Source organism: Moschus berezovskii, chromosome 10 (assembly GCF_049115385.1).
Source record: "Moschus berezovskii isolate FMDL1 chromosome 10, NW_MosBer_1.0, whole genome shotgun sequence".
Taxonomy (NCBI): domain Eukaryota; kingdom Metazoa; phylum Chordata; class Mammalia; order Artiodactyla; family Moschidae; genus Moschus; species Moschus berezovskii.
Window position 1 is genome coordinate 1,015,659 of NC_142469.1, and position 15,955 is coordinate 1,031,613.

Here is a 15,955-nt window from a genome sequence, read left to right on the forward strand (position 1 = left end):
GGACTTGACACCCTTTATTCGACTCAGAAAGTTCCCTCACACAACCATCCACTTTGGAGAGGAGAACACACTTTATGGACTCAATTCGAGATGAGCCCCTGTGCACATTTAAGGGCTCGAGAGGAACCCGGACGTTCCCCAACCAACAGCAAAGGGGACCTGACTTCCCTGAAGCAACCTCAGCGAGTTCCTGAGTTCCCCGTCGAAACTGGAGAAGCACCCCCAGCTTCCCGCCGCAAATCGTGAAACACCCCCAAATTACCGCCTCTATGTGAGATGAGGAAATTTTTCGATGCAGCATCTCAAGAGAAATACCACAGTCCCTCTGGAAAGGCAAAAAGGTACTTGACAGCCTTTATTCGACTCAGAAAGTTCCCTCACACAGCCGTCCCCTTTTAGAGGAGAACACACTTTATGGACTCAATTCGAGATGTGACCCTGTGATCATTTAAGGACTCGAGTGGAACCCGGAAGATCCCCTTCCAACAGGAAAGGGGACCTGACATCCCTAAAGCAACACCAGCGAGTTCTTGAGGTCTCCGTCGCAACTCTTGAAGCACCCCCAGCTTCTCGCCGCAACTCGAGAAACACTTCAAAAGTATTCCCTCAATGCGAGATGAGGAAATTTTGCGATGCAGCATGTCAAGAGAAATACCAAATTCCCTCTTGAAAGGCAAAAAGGTCCTTGACACCCTCTATTCGACTCAGAAAGTTCCCTCACACAGCCGTCCCCTTTGGAGAGAAAACACTTTATGTACTCATTTCGAGATGAGGCCCTGTGGACATTTAAGGGCTCGAGAGGAACCAGGAAGTTCCCCTTCCAACACCAAAGGGGACCTGACTTCCCTGAAGCAACCCGAGCGATTTCCTGAGGTCCCCGTCGCAACTCGAGAAGCACCCCTAGCTTCCCGCTGGAAATTGAGAAACACACCAAAATTATCCCCTCAATACAAGATGAGGAAATTTTGCGATGCAGCATCTCAAGAGAAATACACATTCCCTCTTGAAGGAAAAAAGTACTTGACACCCTTTATTCGACTCAGAATGTTCCCTCACACAGCCGTCGCCTTTTAGAGGAGAACACACTTTATGGACTCAATTCGAGATGAGACCCTGTGCACATATAAGGGCTCGAGAAGAACCCGGAAGTTCCCCTTCCAACAGCAAAGGGGACCTGACTTCCCTGAAGCAACCCTAGCGAGTTCCTGAGGTCCCCGTCCCAACTCGAGAAGCACCCCCAGGTTCTCGCCGCAACTCGAGGAACACCGCAAAATTATCCCCTCAATGCGAGATGAGGAAATTTTGCGATGCAGCATCTCAAGAGAAATACCACATTCCCTCTTGAAAGGCAAAAATGTACTTTACACCCATTATTCGACTGAGAAAGTTGCCTCACACAGCAGTCCCATTTGAGAGGAGTATACACTTCATTGACTCAATTCGAGATGAGACCCTGTGCACATTTAAGGGCTAGAGAAGAACCCGGAAGTTCCCCTTCCAACACCAAAGGGGACCTGACTTCCCTGAAGCAACCCCAGCGAGTTGCTGAGGTCCCCGTCGCAACTCTTGAAGCACCCCCAGCTTCCCGCCTCAACTCGAGAAACACCCCAAAATTATCCCCTCAATGCGAGATGAGGAAATTTTGCGATGGAGCATCTCAAGAGAAATACCACATTCCCTCTTGAACTGCAAAAAGGTACTTGACACCCTTTATTCCACTCCGAAAGTTCACTCACACAACCGTCCCGTTTGGAGATAACACACTTTATGGACTCAATTCGAGATGAGTCCCTGTGCACATTTAAGGGCTGGAGAGTAACCGGCAAGTTCCCCTTCCAAGAGCAAAGGGGATTCAGTATGTATAGAGAAATACTACATTCGCTCTTGAAAGGCAAAAAGGTACTTGACACCCTTTATTCGACTCAGAAATATCCCTCACACAGCCGTGCCTTTTGGAGAGGAGAACACACTTTATGGACTCAATTCGAGATGAGCCCCTGTGCACATTTAAGGCTGGAGAGGAAACCGGAAGTTCCCCTTTCAACACCAAAGGGGACCTGACTTCCCTGAAGCAACCCCAGCGAGTTCCTGAGGTCCCGTCCCAATTCGAGAAGCACCCCAAAATTATCCCCTCAATGTGAGATGAGTAAAATTTGCAGAATCTCAAGAGAAATAACACATTTCCTCTTTAAACGCAAAAAGGTACTTGACACCATTAACTAGATTGAGAAAGTAACCTCACACAGCCGTCCCCTTTGGAGAGGAGAACACACTTTATGGACTTATTTCGAGATGAGCCCCTGTGCACATTTAAGTGCTCGACAGGAAACCGGACGTTCCCCTTCCAACAATAAAGGGGACCTGACTACCCTGAAGCAACCCCAACGAGTTCCTGAGGTCCCCGTCGCAACTCGAGAAGCACGCAAATATTCCCAACGCAACTCAAGAAACACCCCAAAATTATCCCCTCCATGCGAGATGAGAAAATTTTGCGATGCAGCATTTCAAGAGAAATACCACATTCCCTCTTGAAAGGCAAAACGGTACTTGACACCCTTTATTCGACTCAGAAAGTTCCGTCACACAACCGTCCCCTTTGGAGATGAGAACACACTTTATGGACTCAATTCGAGATGAGCCCCTGTGCACATTTAAGGGCTCGAGAGGAAACCGGAAGTTCCCCTTCCAACAGCAAAGGGGACCTGACTTCCGTGAAGCAACCCCAGCGAGTTAATAAGTCACCGAATCAACTCGAGAAGCACCCCCAGGTTCCCCGCGCAACTCGAGAAATACACCAAAATTATCCCCTCCATGCGAGATGAGGAAATTTTGCAAATCAGCATCTCGAGAGTAATACCACATTCCCTCTTGAAAGGCAAAAAGGTTCTTGACACCCTTTATTCGACTCAGAAAGATCCCTCATTCAGCCGTCCCCTTTGGAGAGGAGAACACACTTTATGGAATCAATTCGAGATGAGCCCCTGTGCACATTTAAGGGCTCGAGAGGATACGAGCAGTTTCCCTTCGAACACCAAAGGGGACCAGACTCTCCTGAAGCAACCCCAGCGAGTTCCTGAGGTCCCCGTCGCAGCTCGAGAAGCACCCCCAGCTTCCCGCTGCAACTCGAGAAACACAACAAAATTATCCCCTCCATGCGAGATGAGGAAATTTTGCGATGCAGCGTCTCAAGAGAAATTCCACATTCCCTCTTGAAAGGCAAAAATGTACTTGACACCCTTTATTCGACTCAGAAAGTTCCCTCACACAGCCGTGACCTTTGGAGAGGAGAACACACTTTATGGCCTCCACTCGAGATGAGCCCCTGTGCACATTTAAGGGCTTGAGAGGAAATCGGAAGTACCCCTTCCAACACCAAAGTGGACCTGACTTCCCTGAAGTAACCCCAGCGAGTTCCTGAGGTCCCCGTCGCAGCTCGAGAAGCACCCCCAGCTTCCCACCGTAACTCGAGGAACACCCCAAAATTATCCCCTCCATGCGAGTTAAGGACATTTTGCGATGCAGCATCTCCAGAGAAATACCACATACTCTCTTGAAAGGCAAAAAGGTACTTGACACCCTTTTTTCGACTCAGAAAGTTCCCTCACACAGCCGTCCCCTTTTAGAGGAGAACTCACTTTATGGACTCAATTCGAGATGAGCCCCTGTGCACATATAAGGGGTCGAGAGAACACCGTAAGTTCACCTTCCAACACCAAAGGGGAACTGACTTCCCTGAAGCAACCCCAGCGAGTTCAAGAGGTTCCCGTCGCAACTCGAGAAGCACACCCAGCTTCTCGCCGCAACTCGAGAAACACCCCAAAATTATCCCCTACGTGCGAGATGCGGAAATTTTGCGATGCAGCATCTCAAGAGAAATACCACATTCCTTATTCAAATGCAAAAAGGTACTTTACACCCTTTATTTGACTCAGAAAGTTCCCTCACACAGGCGTCCCCTTTGGAGAGGAGAACAAATTTTTTGGACTCAATTCGAGATGAGCCCTGTTCACATTTAAGGGCTCGAGACGAAACCGGACGTTCCCCTTCCAACACCAAAGGGGAACTGACTTACCTGAAGCAACCCCAGCGAGTTCCTTTGGTCCCCGTCGCAAATCGAGTAGCTCCCCCAGCTTCCCGTCACAACTCGAGAAACACACCTAAATTATCCCCTCCATGCGAGATGAGAAAATTTTGCGATGCAGCATCTCAAGAGAAATACCACAATCCCTCTTCAAAGGCAAAAAGGTACTTCAAACCCTTTATTCGACTCAGAAAGTTCCCTCTCACAGCCGTCTTTTTTGTAGAGGAGAACACACTTTATGGACTCAATTCGAGATGAGCCCCTGTGCACATTTAAGGGCTCGAGAGGAAACTGGAAGTTCCTCTTCCAACACCAAAGGGGACCTGACTTCCCTGAAGCAACGCCAGCGAGTTCCTGAGGTACCCGTAGCAACTCGAGAAGCACACTCAGCTTCCCGCCGAAACTCGAGAAACACCCCAGAACTATCCCCTCAATGCGAGATGAGGAAATTTTGCGATGCAGATTCTGAAGAGAAATACCACCTTCCGTATTGAAAGGCAAAAAGGTACTTGACACCCTTTATTCGACTCAGAAAGTTCCCTCACACAGCCATCCCTTTTGGAGAGGAGAACACACTTTATGGACTCAATTCGGGATGAGCCCCTGTTCACATTTAAGGGCTCCAGAGGAAACCGGAAGTTCCCCTTCCAACACCAAACGGGACCTGACTTCCCTGAATCAACGACATAGAATTCCTGAAGTTCCCGTTGCAACTCGAGAAGCACCCCCAGCTTCCCGCCGCAACTCGAGAAACACCCCAAAATTATCCCGTCAATGCGAGATGAGCAAATTTTGCGATGCAGCATCTCAAGAGAAATACTAAATTACCTCTTCAAAGGCAAAAGGTACTTGACACCCTTTATTCGACTCAGAACGTTCCCTTACAGAGCCGTAACCTTTTGAGAGGAGAAGACACTTCATGGACTCAAATCGAGAACAGCCCCTGTGCACATTCACGGGCTCCAGAGGAAACCGGAAGTTCCCCTTCCAACAACAAGGGGACCTGACTGCGTTGAAGCAACCCCAGCAAGTTGCTGAGGTCCCCTTCCCAACTCGAGAAGCACCCCCAGCGTCCCGCCGCAACAGGAGAAACACCCAAAAATTATCCCCCCAATGCGAGATGAGGAAATTTTGCGATGCAGCATCTCAAGAGAAATACCACATTCCCACTTGAAAGGCAAAAGATACTTGACACCCTTTATTCGACTCCGAAAGTTCCCTCACACAGCCGTCCCCTTTGGAGAGGAGAACACACTTAATGGACTCAATTCGAGATGAGCGCCTGTGCACATTTAAGGGCTCGAGAGGAAACCGGAAGTTCCCCTTCCAACTCCAAAGGGGAACTGACTTCCCTGAACCAACCCCAGGGAGTTCCTGACCTCCCCGTGGAAACTCGAGAAGCACCCCCAGCTTTCCGCCGCAACTCGTGAAACACCCCAAAATTAACTCATCCATGCGAGATGAGGAAATTTTGCGATGCAGCATCTCAAGAGAAATAACACATTCACTCTTGCAAGGCAAAATAGTAATTGACACCCTTTACTCGACTCAGAAAGTTCTTTCACACAGCCGTCCACTTTGGAGAGGAGAACACAATTTATGGACTCAATTGGAGATGAGCCCCTGTGCACATTTAAGGGCTCCAGAGGAAACCGGAAGTTCCCCTTCCAACACCAAAGGGGACCTGACTTCCCTGAAGCAACACCAGCGAGTTCCTGAGGTCCCCTTCGCAACTCGAGGAGCACCCCCAGCTTCCCGCCGCAACTCGAGAAACACCCCAAAATTATCCCGTCAATGCGAGATGAGCAAATTTTGTGATGCAGCATCTCAAGAGAAATACTAAATTACCTCTTCAAAGGCAAAAGGTACTTGACACCCTTTATTCGACTCAGAACGTTCCCTCACACAGCCGTAACCTTTTGAGAGGAGAACACACTTCATGAACTCAAATCGAGAAGAGCCCCTGTGCACATTCACGGGCTCGAGAGGAAACCGGAAGTTCACCTTCCAACAACAAGGGGAACTGACTGCGTTGAAGCAACCCCAGCAAGTTCCTGAGGTCCCCTTCACAACTCGAGAAGCACCCCCAGCGTCCCTCCGCAACAGGAGAAACACCTAAAAATTATCCCCCCAATGCGAGATGAGGAAATTTTGCGATGCAGCATCTCAAGAGAAATACCACATTCCCTCTTGAAAGGCAAAAAAGTACTTGACACCCTTTATTCGACTCAGAAAGTTCCCTCACACAGCCATCCCCTTTGGAGAGGAAAACACTATTTATGGACTAAATTCGAGATGAGCCCCTGTGCACATTTAAGGGCACCAGAGGAAACCGGAAGTTCCCCTTCCAACACCAAAGGGGACCTGACTTACCTGAAGCAACCCCAGCGAGTTCCTGAGGTCCCGGTCGCAATTCGAGAAGCACACAAAGCTTCCCGCCGCAACTCGAGAAACAACCCAAAAATAACCCCTCCGTGCGAGATGAGGAAAGTTGACGATGCAGCATCTCAAGAATAATACCACATTCCCTCTTGAAAGGCAAAAAGGTACTTGACACCCTTTATTCGACTCAGAAATTTGGCTCACACAGCCATAGAGGAGAACATAGTTTATTGACTCAATTCGAGATGAGCCCCTGTGCACATTTAACGGCTCGAGGGGAAACAGGAAGTTCCTTTCGAACACCAAAGGGGACCTGACTTTACTGAAGCAACCCCAGCGAGTTCCTGAGGTCAACGTAACAACTCGAGAAGCAAACCCAGCTTCCCGCCGTAACTCGAGTAACACCCCAAAATTATCCCCTCAATGCGAGATGAGGAAATTTTGTGATGCAGCATCTCAAGAGAAATACCACATTCCCTCTTGAAAGGCAAAAAGATACTTGACACCCTTTATTCGACTCAGAAAGTTCCCACACACAGCCATCCCCTTTGGAGAGGAAAACACTATTTATGGACTCAATTCGAGATGAGCCCCTGTGCACATTTAAGGGCACCAGAGGAAACCGGAAGTTCCCCTTCCAACACCAAAGGGGACCTGACTTACCTGAAGCAACCCCAGCGAGTTCCTGAGGTCCCGGTCGCAATTCGAGAAGCACACAAAGCTTCCCGCCGCAACTCGAGAAACACCCCAAAAATAACCCCTCCGTGCGAGATGAGGAAAGTTGACGATGCAGCATCTCAAGAGAAAAACCACATTCCCTCTTGAAAGGCAAAAAGGTACTTGACACCCTTTATTCGACTCAGAAATTTGGCTCACACAGCCGTAGAGGAGAACATAGTTTATTGACTCAATTCGAGATGAGCCCCTGTGCACATTTAACGGCTCGAGGGGAAACCGGAAGTTCCTTTCGAACACCAAAGGGGACCTGACTTTACTGAAGCAACCCCAGCGAGTTCCTGAGGTCAACGTAACAACTCGAGAAGCAAACCCAGCTTCCCGCCGTAACTCGAGTAACACCCCAAAATTATCCCCTCAATGCGAGATGAGGAAATTTTGCGATGCAGCATCTCAAGAGAAACACCACATTCCCTCTTGAAAGGCAAAAAGATACTTGACACCCTTTATTCTACTCAGAAAGTTCCCTCACACAGCCGTCCCCTTTGGAGAGGAGAACACACTTAATGGACTCAATTCGAGATGAGCGCCTGTGCACATTTAAGGGCTCGAGAGGAAACCGGAAGTTCCCCTTCCAACTCCAAAGGGGACCTGACTTCCCTGAAGCAACCGCAGGGAGTTCATGACCTCCCCGTGGAAACTCGAGAAGCACCCCCAGCTTTCCGCCGCAACTCGTGAAACACCCCAAAATTAACTCATCCATGCGAGATGAGGAAATTTTGCGATGCAGCATCTCAAGAGAAATACCACATTCCCTCTTGAAAGGCAAAAAGATACTTGACACCCTTTATTCGACTCAGAAAGTTCCCTCACACAGCCGTCCCCTTTGGAGAGGAGAACACAATTTATGGACTCAATTGGAGATGATCCCCTGTGCACATTTAAGGGCTCCATAGGAAACCGGAAGATCCCCTCCAACACCGAAGGGGACCTGACTTCCCTGAAGCAACCCCAGAGAGTTCCTGAGGTCCCGGTCGCAATTCGAGAAGCACCCCCAGCGTCCCTCCGTAACAGGAGAAACACCTAAAAATTATCCCCCCAATGCGAGATGAGGAAATTTTGCGATGCAGCATCTCAAGAGAAATACCACATTCCCTCTTGAAAGGCAAAAAAGTACTTGACACCCTTTATTCGACTCAGAAAGTTCCCTCACACAGCCATCCCCTTTGGAGAGGAAAACACTATTTATGGACTCAATTCGAGATGAGCCCCTGTGCACATTTAAGGGCACCAGAGGAAACCGGAAGTTCCCCTTCCAACACCAAAGGGGACCTGACTTACCTGAAGCAACCCCAGCGAGTTCCTGAGGTCCCGGTCGCAATTCGAGAAGCACACAAAGCTTCCCGCCGCAACTCGAGAAACACCCCAAAAATAACCCCTCCGTGCGAGATGAAGAAAGTTGACGATGCAGCATCTCAAGAGAAAAACCACATTCCCTCTTGAAAGGCAAAAAGGTACTTGACACCCTTTATTCGACTCAGAAATTTGGCTCACACAGCCGTAGAGGAGAACATAGTTTATTGACTCAATTCGAGATGAGCCCCTGTGCACATTTAACGGCTCGAGGGGAAACCGGAAGTTCCTTTCGAACACCAAAGGGGACCTGACTTTACTGAAGCAACCCCAGCGAGTTCCTGAGGTCAACGTAACAACTCGAGAAGCAAACCCAGCTTCCCGCCGTAACTCGAGTAACACCCCAAAATTATCCCCTCAATGCGAGATGAGGAAATTTTGCGATGCAGCATCTCAAGAGAAACACCACATTCCCTCTTGAAAGGCAAAAAGATACTTGACACCCTTTATTCTACTCAGAAAGTTCCCTCACACAGCCGTCCCCTTTGGAGAGGAGAACACACTTAATGGACTCAATTCGAGATGAGCGCCTGTGCACATTTAAGGGCTCGAGAGGAAACCGGAAGTTCCCCTTCCAACTCCAAAGGGGACCTGACTTCCCTGAAGCAACCGCAGGGAGTTCATGACCTCCCCGTGGAAACTCGAGAAGCACCCCCAGCTTTCCGCCGCAACTCGTGAAACACCCCAAAATTAACTCATCCATGCGAGATGAGGAAATTTTGCGATGCAGCATCTCAAGAGAAATACCACATTCCCTCTTGAAAGGCAAAAAGATACTTGACACCCTTTATTCGACTTAGAAAGTTCCCTCACACAGCCGTCCCATTTGGAGAGGAGAACACAATTTATGGACTCAATTGGAGATGATCCCCTGTGCACATTTAAGGGCTCCAGAGGAAACCGGAAGATCCCCTCCAACACCGAAGGGGACCTGACTTCCCTGAAGCAACCCCAGAGAGTTCCTGAGGTCCCGGTCACAATTCGAGAAGCACCCCCAGCGTCCCTCCGTAACAGGAGAAACACCTAAAAATTATCCCCCCAATGCGAGATGAGGAAATTTTGCGATGCAGCATCTCAAGAGAAATACCACATTCCCTCTTGAAAGGCAAAAAAGTACTTGACACCCTTTATTCGACTCAGAAAGTTCCCTCACACAGCCATCCCCTTTGGAGAGGAAAACACTATTTATGGACTCAATTCGAGATGAGCCCCTGTGCACATTTAAGGGCACCAGAGGAAACCGGAAGTTCCCCTTCCAACACCAAAGGGGACCTGACTTACCTGAAGCAACCCCAGCGAGTTCCTGAGGTCCCGGTCGCAATTCGAGAAGCACACAAAGCTTCCCGCCGCAACTCGAGAAACACCCCAAAAATAACCCCTCCGTGCGAGATGAAGAAAGTTGACGATGCAGCATCTCAAGAGAAAAACCACATTCCCTCTTGAAAGGCAAAAAGGTACTTGACACCCTTTATTCGACTCAGAAATTTGGCTCACACAGCCGTAGAGGAGAACATAGTTTATTGACTCAATTCGAGATGAGCCCCTGTGCACATTTAACGGCTCGAGGGGAAACCGGAAGTTCCTTTCGAACACCAAAGGGGACCTGACTTTACTGAAGCAACCCCAGCGAGTTCCTGAGGTCAACGTAACAACTCGAGAAGCAAACCCAGCTTCCCGCCGTAACTCGAGTAACACCCCAAAATTATCCCCTCAATGCGAGATGAGGAAATTTTGCGATGCAGCATCTCAAGAGAAACACCACATTCCCTCTTGAAAGGCAAAAAGATACTTGACACCCTTTATTCTACTCAGAAAGTTCCCTCACACAGCCGTCCCCTTTGGAGAGGAGAACACACTTAATGGACTCAATTCGAGATGAGCGCCTGTGCACATTTAAGGGCTCGAGAGGAAACCGGAAGTTCCCCTTCCAACTCCAAAGGGGACCTGACTTCCCTGAAGCAACCGCAGGGAGTTCATGACCTCCCCGTGGAAACTCGAGAAGCACCCCCAGCTTTCCGCCGCAACTCGTGAAACACCCCAAAATTAACTCATCCATGCGAGATGAGGAAATTTTGCGATGCAGCATCTCAAGAGAAATACCACATTCCCTCTTGAAAGGCAAAAAGATACTTGACACCCTTTATTCGACTCAGAAAGTTCCCTCACACAGCCGTCCCCTTTGGAGAGGAGAACACAATTTATGGACTCAATTGGAGATGATCCCCTGTGCACATTTAAGGGCTCCAGAGGAAACCGGAAGATCCCCTCCAACACCGAAGGGGACCTGACTTCCCTGAAGCAACCCCAGAGAGTTCCTGAGGTCCCGGTCGCAATTCGAGAAGCACCCCCAGCGTCCCTCCGTAACAGGAGAAACACCTAAAAATTATCCCCCCAATGCGAGATGAGGAAATTTTGCGATGCAGCATCTCAAGAGAAATACCACATTCCCTCTTGAAAGGCAAAAAAGTACTTGACACCCTTTATTCGACTCAGAAAGTTCCCTCACACAGCCATCCCCTTTGGAGAGGAAAACACTATTTATGGACTCAATTCGAGATGAGCCCCTGTGCACATTTAAGGGCACCAGAGGAAACCGGAAGTTCCCCTTCCAACACCAAAGGGGACCTGACTTACCTGAAGCAACCCCAGCGAGTTCCTGAGGTCCCGGTCGCAATTCGAGAAGCACACAAAGCTTCCCGCCGCAACTCGAGAAACACCCCAAAAATAACCCCTCCGTGCGAGATGAGGAAAGTTGACGATGCAGCATCTCAAGAGAAATACCACATTCCCTCTTGAAAGGCAAAAAGGTACTTGACACCCTTTATTCGACTCAGAAATTTGGCTCACACAGCCGTAGAGGAGAACATAGTTTATTGACTCAATTCGAGATGAGCCCCTGTGCACATTTAACGGCTCGAGGGGAAACAGGAAGTTCCTTTCGAACACCAAAGGGGACCTGACTTTACTGAAGCAACCCCAGCGAGTTCCTGAGGTCAACGTAACAACTCGAGAAGCAAACCCAGCTTCCCGCCGTAACTCGAGTAACACCCCAAAATTATCCCCTCAATGCGAGATGAGGAAATTTTGTGATGCAGCATCTCAAGAGAAATACCACATTCCCTCTTGAAAGGCAAAAAGATACTTGACACCCTTTATTCGACTCAGAAAGTTCCCTCACACAGCCGTCCCATTTGGAGAGGAGAACACACTTAATGGACTCAATTCGAGATGAGCGCCTGTGCACATTTAAGGGCTCGAGAGGAAACCGGAAGTTCCCCTTCCAACTCCAAAGGGGACCTGACTTCCCTGAAGCAACCCCAGCGAGTTCCTGACCTCCCCGTGGAAACTCGAGAAGCTCCCCCAGCTTTCCACCGCAACTCGTGAAACACCCCAAAATTAACTCATCCATGTGAGATGAGGAAATTTTGCGATGCAGAATCTCAAGAGAAATACCACATTCACTCTTGAAAGGCAAAATAGTAATTGACACCCTTTATTCGACTCAGAAAGTTCTTTCACACAGCCGTCCACTTTGGAGAGGAGAACACAATTTATGGACTCAATTCGAGATGAGCCCCTGTGCACATTTAAGGGCTCCAGAGGAAACCGGAAGTTCCCCTTCCAACACCGAAGGGGACCTGACTTCCCTGAAGCAACCCCAGAGAGTTCCTGAGGTCCCGGTCGCAATTCGAGAAGCACCCCATGCTTCCCGCCGCAACTCGAGAAACACCTCAAAATTATCCCCTCCATGCGAGATGAGGAAATTTGGCGATGCAGCATCTCAAGAGAAATACCACAATCCCTCTGGAAAGGCTAAAAGGTACTTGACACCATTTATTCGACTCAGAATGTTCCCTCACACAGCTGTCCCTTTTGGAGAGGAGAACACACTTTATGGGCTCAATTCTAGATGAGCCCCTGTACACATTGAAGGGCTCGAGAGGAAACAGGAAATTCCCCTTCCAACACCAAAGGGGACCTGACTTCCCTGAAGCAACCCCAGCGAGATCCTGAGTTCCCCGTTGCAACGCGAGAAACACCCCCAGCTTCCCGCCGCATCTCTAGAAACACCCCAAAATTATCACCTCAATGCGAGATGATGAAATTTTGCGATGCAGCATCTCAAGAGAAATACCACATTCGCTCTTGAAAGGCAAAAAGTTACTTGACACCCTTTATTCGACTGAGAAATTTCTCTCACACTGCCTTAGAGGAGAACACACTTCATGCACTCATTTCGAGATTAGCCCCTGTTCATATTTAAGGGCTGGAGAGGAAACCGAAAGTTCCCCTTCCAACACCAAAGGAGACCTGATTTCCCTAAAGTAACCCTTGCGAGTTCCTGAGGTTTCCGTCGCAACTCGAGAAGCACCCCCAGCTTCCTGCCGCAACTCGAGAAACACACCAAAATTATCCCCTCAATGCGAGATGAGGAAATTTTGCGTTGCAGCATCTCAACAGAAATACAACATTCCTTCATGAAAGGCAAAAAGGTACTTGACACCCTTTATTCGACTCAGAAAGTGCCCTCACACAGCCATGCCCTTTAGAGAGGAGAACACAGTTTATGGACTCAATTCGAGTTGAGCCCCTGTTCACATTTAAAGCCTCGAGAGGAAACCGGAAGTTCCCCTTCCAAAACCAACGGGGATCTTACTTCCCTGAAGCAACCCCAGCGAGCTTCTGAGGTCCCCGTCCCAACTCAAGAAGCACCCACAATTCCCGCCGCACTTCGAGAATCACCCCAAAATTATCCCCTCAATGCGAGATGAGGAAATTTGGCGATGCAGAATCTCACCAGAAATACCACATTCCCTCTGGAAAGGATAAGGTTTCTTGAGACCCTTTTTTGCGACGCAGAAATTTCACTATCATCCATCCCCATTGGAGAGGAAAATAAACTTTACGAACACAATTCGAGATGAGCCCCTGTTCCCATTTAACGGCTCTAGAGTAAACCTGAATTTTCCCTTCCAACCAAAAGGGGACCTGACTTCCCTGAAGCAACCCAGGTAAGGACCTGAGGTCCCCATCGTACCTAGAGTAGTACCCCCAGATTCCCGCCGCAACTCGAGAAACACCACAAAATTTTTCCCTCAATGCGAGGTGAAGAAATTTTGCGCTGCATAATTTCAAGAGAAATACCACATTCCTTCTTGCAAGGCAAAAGGGTATAGGACACCCTTTTTGTGACTCAGAAAGTTCCGTCACACAGCCATCCCCTTTGGAGAGGAGAGCACACTTTATGGACTCAATACGAGATGAGCCCCTATTCCCATTTAACGGCTCGAGAGTAAACCGGAAGTTCCCCTTCCAACTCCAATGGGGACCTGACTGCCCTGAAGCAACCAGAGCGACTTCCTGGGGTCCCCGTCGAAACTCGAGCACTTACCCCAGCTTCCCGCTGCAACAAGAGAAAAACCACAAAATTTTCCCCGCAATGCGAGGTGAGGAAATTTTGTGCTGCATCTCAAGAGAAATATCACATTCTCTCTTGAAAGGCAAAAGGGTACTTGACACCCTTTATGCGACTCAAAAAGTTCCCTCACACAGCCGTCCCCATTGGAGAGGAGAATACACTTTAAGGACTCAATTCCAGAGGAGGCCCTATTCCCTTCTAAGGGCTCCAGAGTAAACCGGACGTTCCTATTCCAAAACGAAATGGGACCTGACTTCCCTGAATCAACCCGAGCGAGTTTCTGAGGTCCCCGACGCACTTCGAGAAGTACCCCAAGCTTCTCCCCGCAACTATAGAAACACCACAATATTATAGACTCAATGCGAGATGAGGAAATTTTGCGCTGCAAAATCTCAAGTGAAATACCACATTCCCGCTTGAAAGGCAATGGGTACTTGACACCCTTTATTCGACTCAAAAATTTCGCTAACATCAGTCCCCATTGGAGAGGAGAACACATTTCATGGACTCAATTCAAGATGAGCCCCTATTCCCATTAACGGCTCGAGAGTAAACCGGAGGTTCCTCTTCCAACAAAAAAGGGGTCCTGACTTCCGTGAAGCAACCCGAGCGAGTTCCTGAAGTCCCGGTCTCAAACTGAGAAGCACCCCCAGCTTCCCGCCGCATATCGAGAAACACCCCAAAATTATCCCCTCCATGCGAGATAAGGAAATTTTGCAATGCAGTATCTCAAGAGAAATACCACATTCCCTCTTTAAGGCAAAAAGGTACTTGACACCCTTTATTCGACTCCGAAAGTTCCCTCACACAGCCGTCCCCTTTAGAGAGGAGAACACACTTTATGGACTCATTTGGAGATGAGCCCCTGTTCACATTTCAGGGCTCGAGAGGAAACTGGAAGTTCCCCTTCCAACATCAAAGGGGACCTGACTTCCCTGAAGCAACCCCAGCGAGTTCCTGAGGTCCCCGTCGCAACTCTAGAAGCACCCCCAGCTTCCCGCCGCAACTCGAGAAACACCCCAAAATTATCCCCTCAATGCGAGATGAGGAAATTTTGCGCTGCAGAATCTCAAGAGAAATACCACATTTCCTCATAAAAGGCAAAAGGGTACTAAACACCCTTTATGCAACTCAGAAAGTTCCCTCACACAGCCGTCCCCATTGGGAGGAGAACACACTTTATGGACTCTATTCGAGAAGAGGCCGTATTCACATTAAAGGGTTCGAGAGTAATACCGAAGTTCCCCTTTCAGCACAAAATGGGCCAGACTTCCCTGAAGTAACTCGAGTGTGGTCCAGAGGTATTCGTCGGAACTGCAGACGTACCCCCAGCTTCCCAACCCAATTCGTGAAACACCAAAAAATTAGTCCTTCCATGCGAGATGAGGAAATTTTGCGCTGTAGAATCTCAAGAGAAATCCCACATTCCCGCTTGAAAGGCAACAGTGTACTGGACTCCCTTTAGGCGACTCAGAATGGTCCCTAACATCCGTCCTCAGTGCAGAGGAGAGCACACTCTCTGGACTCAAATCGAGAAGAGGCTATGTTCCCATTTAATGGCTCGAGAGTAATCTGGAATTTCCCCTTCCAACAAAAAAGGGGACTTGAATTCGCTGAAGCAACACGAGCGAGTTCCTGCGCTCCCCGTTGCAAGTCGAGAAGTATCCCCTGCTTCCCTCTGCAACTCGAGAAATACCACAAAATTATCCCCTCAATGCGAGATGAGGTAATTTTACGCTGCAGAATCTCAAGAGAAATCCCACATTCACTCTTGAAAGGCAACAGTGTACTGGACTCCCTTTAGGCGACTCAGAATGGTCCCTAACATCCATCCTCAGTGCAGAGGAGAGCACACTCTCTGGACTCAAATCGAGAAGAGGCTATGTTCCCATTTAATGGCTCGAGAGTAATCTGGAATTTCCCCTTCCAACAAAAAAGGGGACTTGAATTCGCTGAAGCAACCCGAGCGAGTTCCTGCGGTCCCC